This window comes from Eriocheir sinensis, chromosome 35 (assembly GCF_024679095.1).
Source record: "Eriocheir sinensis breed Jianghai 21 chromosome 35, ASM2467909v1, whole genome shotgun sequence".
Taxonomy (NCBI): domain Eukaryota; kingdom Metazoa; phylum Arthropoda; class Malacostraca; order Decapoda; family Varunidae; genus Eriocheir; species Eriocheir sinensis.
The window spans coordinates 3,474,766-3,491,012 of NC_066543.1; the positions used below are offsets into that span (position 1 = coordinate 3,474,766).

The following is a 16,247-nucleotide window of genomic DNA, read 5'->3' on the forward strand; positions in this document are numbered from 1 at the left end:
ACTGTCCCGCCGGCTTTTTGGTTAATCCTCTTTGGTGTGAATGAATAAAAGAGTGAGGAGGGGAAGCAAGGAATAAACGGGGCACGGGGACAAGGAGGAACGAGAAGCAGGAGAGAGAGAGAGAGAGAGAGAGAGAGAGAGAGAGAGAGAGAGAGAGAGAGAGAGAGAGAGAGAGAGTGCTACAGAAGAGGAGGAAGAAGAGAAGATAGGAAAGAGGAGAGGGTGACGGAAACCATTTCGCGCCGTTAGAAAAAACACATCTATCCTTCCCCCACCCTCGCTCTCTCTCTCTCTCTACCCCAGGACACACACAAGAAAAGGAAATGCCTATGAAGCAACCACGTTATGTTCGGTGGTCGTCGGTAAACGGAAAAGAAAAGAGAGAGAGAGAGAGAGAGAGAGAGAGAGAGAGAGAGAGAGAGAGAGAGAGAGAGAGAGAGAGAGAGAGAACCGGAGGAATGGATGGTGGGAGAAGAGATGGTAGGTAGGACAAGCCACTAACCACAGTATCCCTCCTCCTCCTCCTCCTCCTCCTGCCTCCTGACCCCAGCACGTGGCTTCTCCCCTGATTTATGGCTTCATTTAATCGATACAGTATTCTCCACAAAGACTCCGGGCCGTGATTAAACGAGAATAAACGAGGATAAATAACGACGTGACGAAAGGGAGAGAGAGAGAGAGAGAGAGAGAGAGAGAGAGAGAGAGAGAGAGAGAGAATGCATGACAGGAGGAGAAAAAAAACAGGAAAGGACGCAGCATCACCCTTGGGCAAGCGACCGGACCAACACGACAGTCAAGTGAAGTAAATTGACAAGACTTGCGGGTGGAAGGGAGCAAAACGATGTGTGTGTGTGTGTGTGTGTGTGTGTGTGTGTCCGCCATACTCCCACGGCCAAGCGAATAATTGTTTTTATTGGCCGGCAAACCGACTCTTTGACTCCTATACGCCGGGCTCCCCTTCGCGTCCCCTCCGCCCCCCGCCGCCCCCTGCCAGACCCCCGCCGCCCGTATGTTCATTATTAGCGGCTCAATGAGGGTGAGATATGGGGAGTGAGGGGAGCTAAGAGGGGGGAAGGAGTGACGTATGGGGAGTGAGGGGAGCTGCCGTGGGGGAAGAGGAGGAGGGACGGGGTAGAGTCAGAGCTTACGTGGTGGTTGTGGTGGTGGTGGGATGCGCAGAAGTGTCGCGCGCAGAGGGAGGGAGACAGGGAGAGGCAGGGAGGGTGTGCGGGGTGAGAACTGTCCGCGTGAGGCACAGGAATGGCCGATAGTTCCTCGCGGGCTGCCAGGCGAACAGCATCCCCCGAGGCGGTTCGCTTCTCCCTCCGGCGTGCGCGAAGACGCGACTCAACGATCCCGAATGTAATCTCCATAGAGGTTCATTGTATTCTCGATAAAAAAAAAATAGTAGTGACAGTTTCATTTGTGTCAGATTAAAAAAAAAAAAGAAGTTGTAAATCCCTGATTCGGTTCATTACACTCTCGATTTGAAAACATGAAAATGTCTTTACTAAATTTTTGCTCAAGTGTGACAAATAAAAAAAAGACCCAAGTTGGACTTTCGAGTTAATTGCATTTTCGAAACGAACCATCTCTACAATTTAATTCGAGTGTTACATTCTATAAAAAAAAACATGGACATGCAAATGGTTCAGAAAAAAGAGACCAACTTCGACTTGAATGGAGTGAGCTTGTGAATGATCAGGGTGGTGGTGGTGGTGGTGGTGCATGCCTGCAGTATTGGTAGTGATGGCATGGTGGTGCGTGACCGTGACAAAATGGACATCACATCACTGTTTCTGCCCGCGTGGTGACCTTGGCCGTCAATAACAGTGGACAGTGGTGCCAGCGGCGTGCCCAGAGAAGCCCCGCATGCAGGAGGGCAACGGACGCAGCGGAGAGGGCGTGGCCGCGGGATCTGAACCGTGACCCCCCGGAACAGCCCGCCAGCCACACCATCATCCATTAGCTGATGCATTCCAGTGATGTTCCATGACTGACACCGGAAACCACAGCATCCCCTCCCCCTCCCCCTCCTACATCTCTCCTCCCTTCTCCTCCTGTCCTGTCCATACTTCTCTCCTCTCCCTCTACTGAAGGTGCCACGCCTCTTCTTCTCCTCTTCCACTCGCTTTTCTTCCTCCTCCTCTTCCTTTACCTCTGCCTATTCCCGTGCTCCATTCATGCTAACCATCTTATAAGCGCCATAGTTTTGTCACACACACACACACACACACACACACACACACACACACACACACACACACGATTTGGAAGTCATGTGTCTTTGTAAACTTGCATATTTTTATCACATTTCTCTTGCTTTCTGCTGCCCGTACAACTCTGTCCACTGCCCTTCCTTCCTTCCTTCCCCGGGCAGTGTGAGTCGCGTTGTAAAGTGAGACTAATTGTGCGTATTCTGGCGGATCTGGGCGGGGCGGGGCAGTGCCAGTGAGGGTGCTGGTGGAGAGGGTGGTGAGGAGGGAGCTGGTGGTGGTGGTGGTGCTGGGGGTGTGAGTGACATCCACATAAATAGCAAATCAGAAAATATTAGGACAGCCTCGGGCACAATGGAGTTACATCCTTTACATTCCTCCTTACTAACAGACCACCAATACCGCCCCCCCCCCCCCCAAATCCTCACCACCACCACCACTAATCCCTCCTCCCCTCCACCACTTCTACCAACACAACCACCTTAAGAAAAAACACCTCTCCCCTCAACTTGAAAAACACCAGACCCACAGTACACTCACCTCAACAGCCCTCCCGCACTAAGAAAACAAAACAAACACAACAAAACGCTCTCTTGGGTGGGGAGGAAGGGGAAGACAGAAGTGGCAGGGGTGGGGAGGAAGGGGAAGACAGAAGGAGGGGAGGAGGGAGGGGGTAAGAGGGCTGGCATACGCATAATTGATAAGGGCATGTGGGTGACTCCCGTGTGACTGGCCTTACAAAACGTGGCTTAGAGGGACTGAATGGCGGACCTTGGACGGCTGCTGACTGGCTGGCTCCCGGAGGCTGACAGGTTGAGAAGGAGCGAGGGGCGGGGGAAGCTGAGAGGGGTGGAGTGGGATGGAGTGGTGTGATGACCTTTTAAGAGTTTAAGAAAGTAGGATTCGTCAGTCAATCAGTCTGTCAGTCAATTAACAAGAACCACCACCGAGGATTTACTCCAGCTGCGTTCCTGAAATCGGGATGCTAGCGCCCCAAGTAGTGTTGAAACCGATATAAAAGGGTTCTGGGATAATATTCAGCATAGTGTACAATGCGAAAATTTGGGTTAGTATGTTACCGCTCTGGTAGTGCCCCAGAAAGCGAATATATGTTGCACAAGACCAGTGTACAACTATTTTACTAAATGGTTTTGCATATTATCTGATGCATTGTTTTTTGAGGGAGAAGGGGGAATAGACATAGGAAATCACCAAAGATATATTCTATTCCCGTTATGGTGCTGTGGCAAATATAGTCTATGTAGTTAAATTTCATGGAGTTGTGCATCCTAAACCTAACTAATCGTGATTGGCTGTTTATACAGAGACAGTGCAGTCCCGAGAGAGTAAAATAAGAGGAATGCACTTGAGTAAAGATACAGGGGAATTGAAAAAGGCAAGAAGGAGAGGGAGAAGCTGAAAGAACAAAAACGACCCAATTCGGAGTGTAGTGAGGACGTCAAAGGAGTAAAGAGAAAAGGCAAGGGAAAGGGAAGGGGGAGAGATGAAGCAAAACAGAGCGTGAGATGAAACACAAAGGAACACAAGGAGGAAGGAAGGAAGGAAGGAAGAGGGAAAGTTTGAAATACCAAGAACAAACGGACAGGAAGGAACGAAGGGAGGGAGAGAGGGAATGGAGAGGAACTGAAGCAAGGGAAGATACGAATACTTGAAACGATGGAGATGGCAGGAAAAAGGGAGAGGCGGCGCGAAGAGTTAAATATAGAAAACTCTGAAACATTTATATTGCTAATGTACAAAAGAAGTGATGAATTAATTACGACAAGTATGGAATTTGTATAAAGTTCTTCAGGGAGGTAATGAAAGGGGCTTAATTATTATGATTATTATGAATACTGGTAGTAGTAGTAGTATTGTTATTATTATTATTGAGGTCTATGAAAGAGCATTAAGTGAAAATATAATAGGGCCGTATTATAAGATATTTCATCGCCCAAGAACACATATTTGGCAAGGCTTTCGTAGGAGTTGTGGGCATTTCCAGGAGTAGTTTTATGACCCTGGTGGTAGTGTGACCCTTCCTCTGTACCATGAACCTAGAAACACATATTTGGCAAGGCTTTCGTAGGAGTTGAGGGCATTTCCAGGAGTAGTTTTATGACCCTGGTGGTAGTTTGACCCTTCTTTTGTACCATTAACCTGAAGAAACACTCATTAGAACCCGACTGACCCCCTCTTTGACGTTTAGAAATAGCTGATGTGAGAAGCGAAAGTGTCTTATAATACCACTAATATAGTCCTTCGATGATAAGACATGGATACGAAAATAAGACAGAAAGAGAAAAGTAAAGAGATTAATAAAGATGGACAAGAAGCAAGCAAAAAAAAAAGGAAGGGCGGAAGGATGAAACACGTGACAAAAAAGACCATCATTAGGAAAACAAAAGGAAGGAAAAAAATAACGGAACAAAGGAAGCGTCGATCAGTGATATTAAGAACCGCAGGACACGCCCGGTATGTTTTTTTTACAATGCCTATTTTTTCCCCCTATGACTCACTCCCTCCATTTTACTCTTTCTTATCACAAGGCAAAGTTTTCCTTCCTGGTCGAGTAAGAAAAATAAAATAATATGAAACGCTTTAGTGACAAAATTAGCACGAATTCTGAGCGAGGAATTCTTGTTACCAGCGAAAAAGGGAGGAGGAATGCGGGTTGGCCACGCAGAGAACTGAATCATTTTGGTCAACTCTGAATGAAGCTGACAAGTCTCTCTCTCTCTCTCTCTCTCTCTCTCTCTCTCTGACTGACGTGGGGAGACCGAGGAGGGTATTACTACACTAAAAATATCCCTGCTACACATTTATAAGACAAGCTGTCAATTAGGATTTCATTTTATTTTTCATTATGATACGATACGACTGATCTTATGGCAGAGAGAGAGAGAGAGAGAGAGAGAGAGAGAGAGAGAGAGAGAGAGAGAGAGAGAGAGAGAGAGAGAGTCCTAATGACATACCAAGGTCATTCCACTGAAGTGTAATGAACAGAGCGAGAGCGAGAGAGAGAGAGAGAGAGAGAGAGAGAGAGAGAGAGAGAGAGTCAGGGGGTGTACAAAAAGTAGTGGAGCCGTTTAGTTGCGGCACAGACTCGGACAAAGAAAAAAAATATATGATTCATACGCAGAGGAAGTGGTGGTGGTGGTGGTGATGCTGGTGGTGAGTGGTGATGAAAGTAAAGGAATGTTAGTGGTAAAAGTAGTTGTGGTCGTGGTGGTAGATGATGGTAGCGGTGTTAGTGGTGGTGAAGGTAGAGACACTGGTGGTGGTGGTGGTGAAAATAGTGAAATGTAGAGGCGGCGAAAGAGTGGTGACGGAAATAGTGATGACGGAACTCTGACGAAAACGGAGGTATGAGTAAGGAAGGGCAGGAAGGAAAGAAGGGGAGATGAGGAGGAGGGGGAGGGAAGGGGGAGCTTAGTACTACCCATACACTAGCGCTGGGGAGAGAAAACGCGGTAATGGTGGTGTTGTGGTGGAGGTTGTAGTGGTGGTGGTGGTGTTGTGACCGCTGTCGTTGTATTAGTGGCTTTGGGGTCAGTGGAAGCGGTGATTACATCGTTGGGTGGTGGTGGAGTTGATGGTGATTGTGGTTTCGCTGTACACGACTTTCGGTCATGGTGGTGGTGATGGTGGTGGTGTAATGACAGTGATACGTTTGGGTGGTTATGAGCATGGTGGTGATGGTGGTCATAGTAGGGGAGGTAGTACGGTACGATACAAGGTGCGATAGAAATGTGGTTATTCCTGTTGGTGGTGGTAGTAGGTTATGGAAGGTGGGGACGGTGGTGGTGGTGGTGGTGGTGTGTGTAAGCAATATGGTTATTCGGGTTGCTGGTGATATAGAGTTATAGATCCTGGTGGTGGAGGTAGTGGTGATAGTGGAGGTAGTGGTGGTGGTGGCAGTGGTTGCCTTGGTAGTAAAGGATGAAATTTGTAGTATTAGGGATAAGATGGTAGTCGTAGTGGTGATAAAAGTAGGGTGATGATAGTAGTGTTAGTCGTGGTTAGAGAGTGGTTCTACTGGTGGTTGTGTTCGTACTGGTCGTGATGGTAGTAGTAGTGAGTGGTTGTAGTAGTGGTGGTGGTGGTTGCGGTGGTAGTGGTGGTGGTGGTTGCGGTGGTAGTGGTGGTGGTGGTTGCGGTGGTAGTGGTGGTGGTGCTGGTCTAGCAAAACTGTTGAGCTGTAAGTCAGGCCAATTGGACAAAATTGTAACTCTACTCCCAAGAGAGAGAGAGAGAGAGAGAGAGAGAGAGAGAGAGAGAGAGAGAGAGAGAGAGAGAGAGAGAGAGAGAGAGAGAGAGAGAGAGAGAGAGAGAGTGTGTGTGTGTGTGTGTGTGTGTGTGTGTGTGTGTGTGTGTGTTTTGCCTAACCATCGTCCTCTCTCTCTCTCCAGTAGTTAATGGCACTGCACCAAAAGTAGGGATCAGAGAGAGAGAGAGAGAGAGAGAGAGAGAGAGAGAGAGAGAGAGAGAGAGAGAGAGAGAGAGGGGGGGGGAGTAAAAGAGAGCAATATATAAACCAAAACAAATGTAAAAGATGAGAAAGTGTTACGGAAAAGAAAAAGAAAAGGAAGAAAAGGAGGAGGAGGAAACGTAAATATTTGGAAAAGGAACGAGAGAAGAAAGAGGAGGAGGAGGAGGAGGAGGAGGAGGAGGAGGCGAAAAAGAAGAGGAAAAAAAAAGAAGAGAATGAGGAGGAGGAGGAGAGGTGGTGGTCGATCCAAAAAGGCAGAAGCGCTTCCCTCTACAAAACGGTCTTCCAAATGTTTACAAACTTATGCCTTCCTCTCCTCCTCCTTCTGAACCTTTTATCCCTCCTCCTCCTCCTCCTCCTCCTCTTCCTCCTCCTCCCCACCGCCGCAAAGTTCCCACATCGCCGCCGCTTCTTCAGTTCCCGGGCCGCGCCAGAACGAGGTCTTAATGGCCCTCAAATGACTGCGATCTCGGCTTTCCCCGGGGTAGGACAAGGCGAGGGTCTCTCTCACACACACACGCACACACACACACACACACGCACACAGGCACGCACACACACACAAGTTGAAATTCCCACGCCGATGCAATTAATTTCAAGCAAAGCTCCATTATATATGCAAAGCTATACACATCCGTATCATTCTCTCTCTCTCTCTCAAAAATCTTTTCTTATAATTCTTTTTTTTTTCTTTCGCGTTACGGCAGCAAAAATGTTCTTTAAAATCCAGTGCTATTTATATATGACACGTTTGACAGGTCTCCCTCCACCTCCCCCCCTCCTCTCCCCACGGCTCACCCTCATGGACTGATCTATACAAAATTCATGACTCATTCCCACATTTAAACATCCCAGGGACCTTATTCTCAAACGCTTCACACCCACATATGACAAGGTTTTCCTAAGGGTTGCGGGTATTTCCAGGGGTAGGTTTATTCCTCTATGGGTAGTGTGACCATTCTTCTGCACCTTGAACCTCAAAAACACTCATGAGAACCCGATTAATCTCTTCTGAGGCGTTTAGAGAGAGTTGATGTGAGAGGGGAAAGTGTCTGAGAATCCAGGTCACTTGAGTTAGGCAAAACGGAAGGAGAAATAGAATAGGAGGAAAATATAAACTTTCTCCTTATTCACTCCCAAGCAGCTTACGGTCCTCCGCGGCCTATTCCCTCAGCCACCGTGGGAGGGGAGGAAAGGAGGAAGCTGTCAGTCAATGTGTTTGTGTGCGTGTCGGTAATCTTCCGCTTCCAAAGGTTTACTACAGAGAGGAACTTTAATTCACGAGTAAACAGGTCCATCCCTTCGAGTCTCAGCCTAACCCAGTCCGCCTCCACCACTACCGTCCCTAAAGCCTCCATCTATTCTAAAAAAAAAAATTATGCCTTCTTCCACTAGACCCAAATCTTCCCCCTTTTTCTATGCATTTTTTTTTTTAACAGGGTATTTATTTTCCGGCAGCCATTGTCTTCATCCCCTTCCTCCTCCATCTCGTTCTGTTCTTTCCTCTTCGTCGTCCTTCTCCTCCTCCTCCTCCTCCTCCTCTATCCATTACATGTCCCCATCAAAAGGAGACCGACAGACCACAATATGTCGAAAAACGAAGCCGCTCACCACACGCACACACACACACACACACACACACACACACACACACACACACACGCCACTGCTGCTACTACGACCATCAATGCCGCCATCACTAACATACCTCACCATAACACATTTTCCCATAACACTCTCCCACTCTCCCCCTCACTCGCCTCTCCCGGTACACAAACACCTACTCCCTCCATCTCCCCCCCCCCTCCTCCCCCGCCTTATATGCCCCCTCCCTCCCTCCCTCCCCCGCACACCTGAGCCAGCCGCGAGTTGTAAATAAACACGTGATCTCTTTCATCTCCCCGCCCTGTCTGCTACCTGTGCGTCAGCCTCCGTCCATTCCAACTTGATGCCCTCACCTGCATACATTTCTCTCTCTCTCTCTTAGATATTGTTTATGTGTGTGTGTGAGTGTGTGTGTGTGTGTGTGTGTGTGTGTGGGTGGGTGGGTGTGGGTGTGGGTGGGGGGATGAAAGGAATGCTTCTATGGAGAGTATATTTCATCACCATAATGTGTATCGCAAATTACCGTAATGAACTTGCAAATCAAGTTACCTGTCAATAAACATCAAAGCGTCTGACGTACAGGAGTAAAAAGAAAAACAAAAAATCCGAACATGATCTTGCTATTTGTCGGAAACCTTTCGCGACATATGTTAATAAAAAGTATATGAAAAATAGAGATTCCTGGCATCAGTCAAGGGATCCGAAACTGTAAGAAAAAAAGATGAGTTCGTTACAACACTAAAAAAAAAAAATAATCCTCGTACTCTCATATACTTTCCGCTCCCAGAACAGTTATATCAAAAGGCCACAAAGGAGATGAGTCGATTTCTCCTCTCCTCTGTGTTTATGGCTGCTCCTCCCTTCCATATTTATCATCTTTTCTCCTTGCACTTCCTTTCTATTTTTTCCCTTCGGCTGCGGGGGGTGGATAAGGAAAGAGGGAGATAGAGGAAAGAGACGGAAAGAGGAGGGAGAGAAGAGGGAGTATACGGGAAGCACATATGGAGAAAATTTGAGAAGTGGGACAAGATAGGGAGGAAAAGTGAAAGAAACAGAGAAGGAAGAGAGGAAGAGAAAGGAAAAGGAGGGAGGGGGAGTGGAAGGAGAACAGAAGATGGAAGAAAGGAAAGTGAGATGAAAACGAAAATGAAGAAGGGAAACAAGAATATGAAAGACTATCACTAGGCTCACGAAATTACACATACCTACAACCTCTACGAAAACCTTGTCATATGTGAGTGTATAAGACGCGAAATTTTTGAGAATATGGAGCTTATGATTAATTAAATTCTTTATATACAATCAACTTTAGATGGAAAATGTTACCCAAGTGAGACCATTCTTCCATCTTCCCTCTTTCTATATAATGTTCAGTGTGTGTGTGTGTGTGTGTGTGTGTGTGTGTGAGAGAGAGAGAGAGAGAGAGAGAGAGAGAGAGAGAGAGAGAGAGAGAGAGAGAGAGAGAGAGAGAGAGAGAGAGAGAGAGAGAGAGAGAGAGAGAGAGACGGCAATATTATTCTTGTATCTTGTAGGACGACCAACGACTTGCATCAGAATGGAATGAGGGGAGTGAGGGGAAGGAATGGGAAAGAGGAGGAATGACAGAGACGAGAAGACAAGAGAAGAAAGGGTAAAGAAAGGGAAGAAATAAGAAGGGAGGTGAGGAGAGGGGAAACGAAAGAAAGTGAACTACGAAAAGGGATGGAATAGAAAATGGAAAAAAATATGGGTAAGATAAAGAATGAAGACGAAAGGCAGGAAAAGAAAAAGAGGTGAAAGGAGAAAAGGAGAAAGGAGAAAAGAAAGAAAACAGAAGGGAATAGATAAAAAGGGAACGTCAAAAAAAAATAAGACAAATACGGAAGGGAAGACCAGCCAAGCCATAAGCACTGAGGAGAGGAGAAGTCAGCATGGAAAGAAATAAAGAAAGGAAGGAGACGGGAAAGAAAGTTATCTGAGAGCAAGGAAAGGGATACATAGCGAAGAGGGGAGCCCATCCATCAAACTGCCTTGAATGAATTGACGACAGAGTACACGATAAAGAAGATGGAGAGGAGGGTGATACGACACTGGACTGGGGAAGAAGATACTGCAATGCCGGAGATAAGGAAGGACATTGCTGAGAGAGAGAGAGAGAGAGAGAGAGAGAGAGAGAGAGAGAGAGAGAGAGAGAGAGAGAGAGAGAGAGAGAGAGAGAGAGAGAGAGAGAGAGAGAGAGAGAGAGAGAGAGAGAGAGAGAGAGAGAGAGAGACGGGAAGATGCAGAAGAGAACTAAGATGAATGAGAAAGTGTGTGCAAGACAGATCACAGTAAAAATTGGATGAAAAAGAAGGAAAGAGGGGAATAAGAGAGAGAGAGAGAGAGAGAGAGAGAGAGAGAGAGAGAGAGAGAGAGAGAGAGAGAGAGAGAGAGAGAGAGAGAGAGAGAGAGAGAGTTATCTAGCCATATCCCTTACCAGCGCCCGAATACCTCTGAATGGATCTTTACACAAAATTGTCATCTTTAATTATTCGAGGTAAAAGAAAACAGTGATTAGGACGCAGAAGACCGCGATGAGAGATGCGACGACCGTTAGGAAGGGAGGAAAAAGTGGTGAAGACGAGGACTAACAGAAGATGAATTAATGTGGTATGAATGAGGATAAAAAAAAGGGAAAAAGAAGATAAAAATGTGATAGGAGTGAGGATAAAATAGAGAAAATAGAAATGGGGGAAAAATGAGAAAAAAAAGAAAGGGAAAAAGAGGAATTAATTGTGGTAGGAGTGAGAATACGATGGAAAAAAGACGTGTGGTAGGAGTGAAAATGGCAAGGGAAAAAAATAAATTAACATCTTTTTTTTTTTTTTTACGTCTACGCCCGTCTACCAGTCATGGCGCAGGCAAGTGTTTATAGTGGCGCCATCTTATCTTGGATGGAAAGGAAAGAGGATAAAGAGGAAAAGAAAATGGAATAACGTTAGGGAGGCTTATTAATTTATGAGCCTGCGAATTATTAGTTAAAACGCAAAATAAAAGCCTTGCAGGAATGTCTTAATACTATCAAGTGACATAAAGAAAAAAAATATGAAGGGATTGACATTTCCCAGGCACACCAAACACGGGAAAAAAATACACTCAAAAAAAATATTCAACTGGAACACGAACACATTTTTTTTTCTGTCTCCTCCCTCCCTCCCTCACTCCCTCACTCACTCCCTCACTCACTCCCTCCCTCTCTCTCTCACTCGCCCTCACCCCGTTCATCTTTTCCGTCCTTCCTCCTCCCCTCTCTCTCTTTTTCCACGCATTCATTCCATTCTGTCGCCCCGAATAAAACGAATAAACGAACAAAAACAAGCTGGAGTCACATCCGTCTTCATAAAACCGGTGACGGCGACGCTGGGGGGAAATGTAACAAACAACGCGAAAAACAAAAACAACAATAACAACAAAAACAACAATAACAACAAAAACAACAATAACAACAAAAACAACAATAATATCAACAATAACAATAAGGGGCAAAAAAAATGTTATTAATCACATTCTCATTTACAAACAGATGGAAGCGATTGGGTTAATGTAAAAAGAGATAGATAGATAGAGAGAGAGAGAGAGAGAGAGAGAGAGAGAGAGAGAGAGAGAGAGAGAGAGAGAGAGAGAGAGAGAGAGAGAGAGAGAGAGAGAGAGAGAGAGAGAGAGAGTTATGAATGAACGAATGAGAAGGAAAGGGAGAGAGAATGATTGTATATGACTAAGAAAGAAAAATACAGGAGGCAACCCACAACAAACACTGAACAGAGGCAAGAAAGGACGAGGAGAAAACATCAGGACAGGAAAGGAAAGCGATGATAACGATATTGATAAGAGAAGGAAAGATTGAGGAAGGAAAGGAAAAGGAGAGAAAGGGCAATGAATGGAAGCGCAATGATAAAGTGAATGAAAAGAAAAAAAACGGGAAAATAAAAGAGAAGGGGAAGGGTAATGATGAAGGGAATGAAAAGGAAAAGAAAGGGAAGGGAAGGGAAATGGGAAGAAGGAAGGGGAATGAAAAGGGTAAATTAAGGAAAAGAAAGGGAATGAAGAGAAAGGGAAGGGAATGAAAATGGGAAGATGGAAAGGGAATGAAAAGGGAAAATTAAGGAAAAGGAAAGGAAAGGGAGAGCAAAGGAAAAGAAGAGAAGGAAGGGAAGGGATGCTGGGGATGACTTCAAGCGGAGGAACACTTCTGAATGCCCGGCAAAACACGCCCATTTGGCCTTTATTAAAATTCCTGTCCACTTACATTCATTGTGTGTGTGTGTGTGTGTGTGTGTGTGTGTGTGTGTGTGTGTGTGTGTGTGCGCGCGCGTTTACACTACTTATTTGCACGCTAATTCTCGAGGCAATAAGTATACTAATAAAAGAACTGCACAATTTATCTTTACTTTAGGCTGCAACATTATACAATTCTTGGAAAGCCTCTGTGTGTGTGTGTGTGTGTGTGTGTGTGTGTGTGTGTGTGTGTGTGTGTGTGTGTGTGTGAGGATATTTATACACGTGAACTTTGAGCGTGAACGTGAATGTGCGGAGGTAAGAACGCTTGGCACTGTGACATGTGAAGGAGGTGGGAGGTGAAGGGGGAAGGGGGGAGGGGGGAGGGAGAGAAGCGTAAGGGGGGGGGGAGAGGAGGGGAAGGGAGGGGAGGAGAGGTACCATACTCGTGCCAAAGGTAAAGTATGTATCATAAGGTCGAGGTAGGGAGGGGGGGAGAGGGGAATAGAGAGAGGGGAGGGGGGAGGAGAAGGAAGAGGAGGAGAAAGAAAGGGAGGGTGAAAGAGTGTACGGGAAAGGAATAGGAAGTGAAGGGGAAGATGGTGAGGAGGAGGAAGAGAAGGAAGAAGAAAGGGATGGGGGAGGATAATGAAAGGTGAATATGGTAGAAGGCAGGAAGAAAAGAAGTAGATAATAATGTAAGGGAGTAATGAGGGGAAGCTGTTGAGGAAGAGAAGAGAAGATAGGAAGGGTAACAGAAGGAAAAGGGAGCAAGTATCGGGAATGGAGAGAGAAAGGAAGGGAGGATGAAAGGAAGGGGAATATAGTGTAAGAGAAAGGGAAAGGGGGAAGTGACAGGGTAGGTGAAGAGAAGAAGAGGAGGAGGAGGAACGGAGGGAGATAACAGCGCAAGGGTGAGGGGATTTCGTGTGGAGAGAAGGATGTGCAGAGGAGGTGAAAGAGGGGAGGAGAGCCCATGAAAGGGTGAGAGAAAGAGGAAGAGAAGAGAGAAGAGAGATGAGAGTTTCGTGAGAGGGAGAAGAACGAGGAGAGAGAGGAATTAAACCGATTGAGAGAGAGAGAGAGAGAGAGAGAGAGAGAGAGAGAGAGAGAGAGAGAGAGAGAGAGAGAGAGAGAGAGAGAGAGAGAGAGAGAGAGAGAGAGAGAGAGAGAGAGAGAGAGAGTAACTATATATGAAGAAAAAAAATAAGGAAAAGAGGAAAATTGAAGGAAAAAGAAGGGAGAGAAATAATTGAGAGCTCGGAAGAGATGAAAGACGGATACTAACAAAAAAAAAAGGATTAAAACTCATCAGAAACAAACAAGAGAAGTGAAAGCGGAGGAGAAAAAATAATACAGAGAGGAAAAAAGTGGAAAAGAAACTCGAGCGAAGGAGAATAATAGTTTAGGAGAAAGAGAACAGACAAGGGAATAGAGAGAGAGAGAGAGAGAGAGAGAGAGAGAGAGAGAGAGAGAGAGAGAGAGAGAGAGAGAGAGAGAGAGAGAGAGAGAGAGAGAGAGAGAGAGAGAGAGAGAGAGAGAGAGAGAGAGAGAGAGAGGGGGGGGGGGGTGGAGGCAGCCAGTCAGGAGGTGATAGGAAGATGAAAGAAAGGTGGAGTGTGTGGAGGGGAGGTGGAGGAGGAGAGTGTCAGGCAGAAGAGGGAAAGAGAAAAGGAGAGACTGATAAAGAAAGGGAAGGGAAAAGAGGAAAAGGGGAGGATGGAAGAGGAAAAGAAGGGAAGGGAAGAGGAGGGAGGGAATGGGAGGAAAAGAGGGGAGGAAAGGGAAGGAAAGGAAGGGAAAAGATATGATGCAGGACGAAAATCAATGTAATGTAATAGATAGATAGATAAAGAGTTAGATAGACAGATAGAGAGAGAATGTAGATGGGAAAATGAAAAAGAAAGGAGGGAAAAGACAATGAAAAAAAGGAAGGTGAGAGGGAAAAGATAACATACAGGACGAAAAGCAATGTTAAGAGATAGATAGATAAATAGATAGACAGAGAGAAAGAGAGAATGTAGATGGGAAAATGACAAAGAAAAGAGGGAAAAGACAATGAAAAAAGGAAGGTGAGAGGGAAAAGATAACATACAGGACGAAAAGCAATGTTAAGAGATAGATAGATAAATAGATAGACGGAGAGAAAGAGAGAATGTAGATGGGAAAATGAAAAAGAAAGGAGGGAAAAGACAATGACAAAAAGGAAGGTGAGAGGGAAAAGATAACATACAGGACGAAAAGCAATGTTAAGAGATAAATAGATAAATAGATAGACAGAGAGAAAGAGAGAATGTAGATGGGAAAATGACAAAGAAAGGAAACTCGATGCCAAACAAGCCTTCAGTATGACTCTGAATACAAAAAAAAAAAACGAATCTATAACCACCAGCGGCATGACGTAACACAGCATCATACGAGCAGCCCGACAGCGATGACACAGTATCATTTCTCCATATGGGCGATTATTTCTCATCCATTCATGGTTTCGTTGTTCGTTCGGCTGCGTTACCCACGAGAAGAAGCGTAGCAGGCGAGGCATAAACAAAAAAAAAAAAGACAATAACACAACCAAATATATAACAAAAGCAACAACAACCAAGTCAACAACCCCAAGAATTTCCACAAAACAGATGAGGCAACACAAAAACAAGTTGAAGTCATGTAGTAAAGATTAAAAAAGGGAGGAAAGGGGAGAAGAAAGGGGAAACTTGAAGGACGCCGCCGCCTTGTCTATCTCGAGAGGGAAAGGGAGGAAAGGGGGAGGAGGATAGGGAGGAGAAAGGGAGAGGGAGAGGGAAAGGGAGAAGGTTCAGGAGGAGCAATAAATCAAGTGTAAGAAAGTGTACGGGACAACCACGAGAGAGAGAGAGAGAGAGAGAGAGAGAGAGAGAGAGAGAGAGAGAGAGAGAGAGAGAGAGAGAGAGAGAGAGAGAGAGAGAGAGAGAGAGAGAGAGAGAGAGAGAGAGAGAGAGAGAGAGAGAGAGAGAGAGAGAGAGAGAGACGGGTAGGGAAGGAAAAAAAGAGTAGAGTAAAAAAGATAAGAAAAGTGGAGACAAAATAAAAATGGGAAGCGGAGAAACAAAAGGAGAAAGAGAGGATGAAAAGAAGGAAAAGGAGAGGGAAGAGCTGAAGAACGGGAGACAGGAGGAAAGAGATAACAACAACGTAGGAGTAACACAAAAGAAAGAAGGAAAGATAAAAGAACGAAAAAAATACATAACGAAACAAACCACGCTAGAGAAAACAATACGAAGAAAAAAGAAAGAGAAAGAGATGATGAACAAAAGTAGGTCGCGAGTGAGAGAGGTACTTAGCCAGGGGTCATAAAGCTAAATGAGTCTATAAAACCATAACAGGCGACGCATAAACACTAGCAAACGGGCTAATGACTTTCTATCAGGCGCCAGGTAAAGGTATGACGGAGGAGGACATCAAAGGGCGTAAAAGGTATTAACGGAGAAATAAAAACAACAAACATAAACAATAAAAAAATACATTACCAAGACCGATGGGTGTGAATATATTAGGAAAGTTTATGTAGAGCGGACACACACACACACACACACACACACACACACACACACACACACACAAACACACAGACACGTGCACGCAATAACAACATTTATTATCCCAACTTATCTGTCATTCAGTGCTACGCCCTCTTACACAATTTTCTTGTCCCTCCTCCTCCTCCT

The 16,247-nt window shown here is 45.5% G+C and overlaps 1 long non-coding RNA gene across 1 annotated transcript in view; it reads left to right on the forward strand.

Annotated features, from left to right (window-relative positions):
* The first annotated feature begins 749 nt into the window (after positions 1–749).
* LOC127007257 (uncharacterized) overlaps positions 750–16,247 on the forward strand; it is a 19,836-nt gene continuing 4,338 nt past the window's right edge. Inside the window, exon 1 of the long non-coding RNA XR_007760137.1 lies at positions 750–1,362. This is a non-coding gene — a long non-coding RNA (uncharacterized LOC127007257). The remainder of the gene's footprint in view (positions 1,363–16,247) is intronic.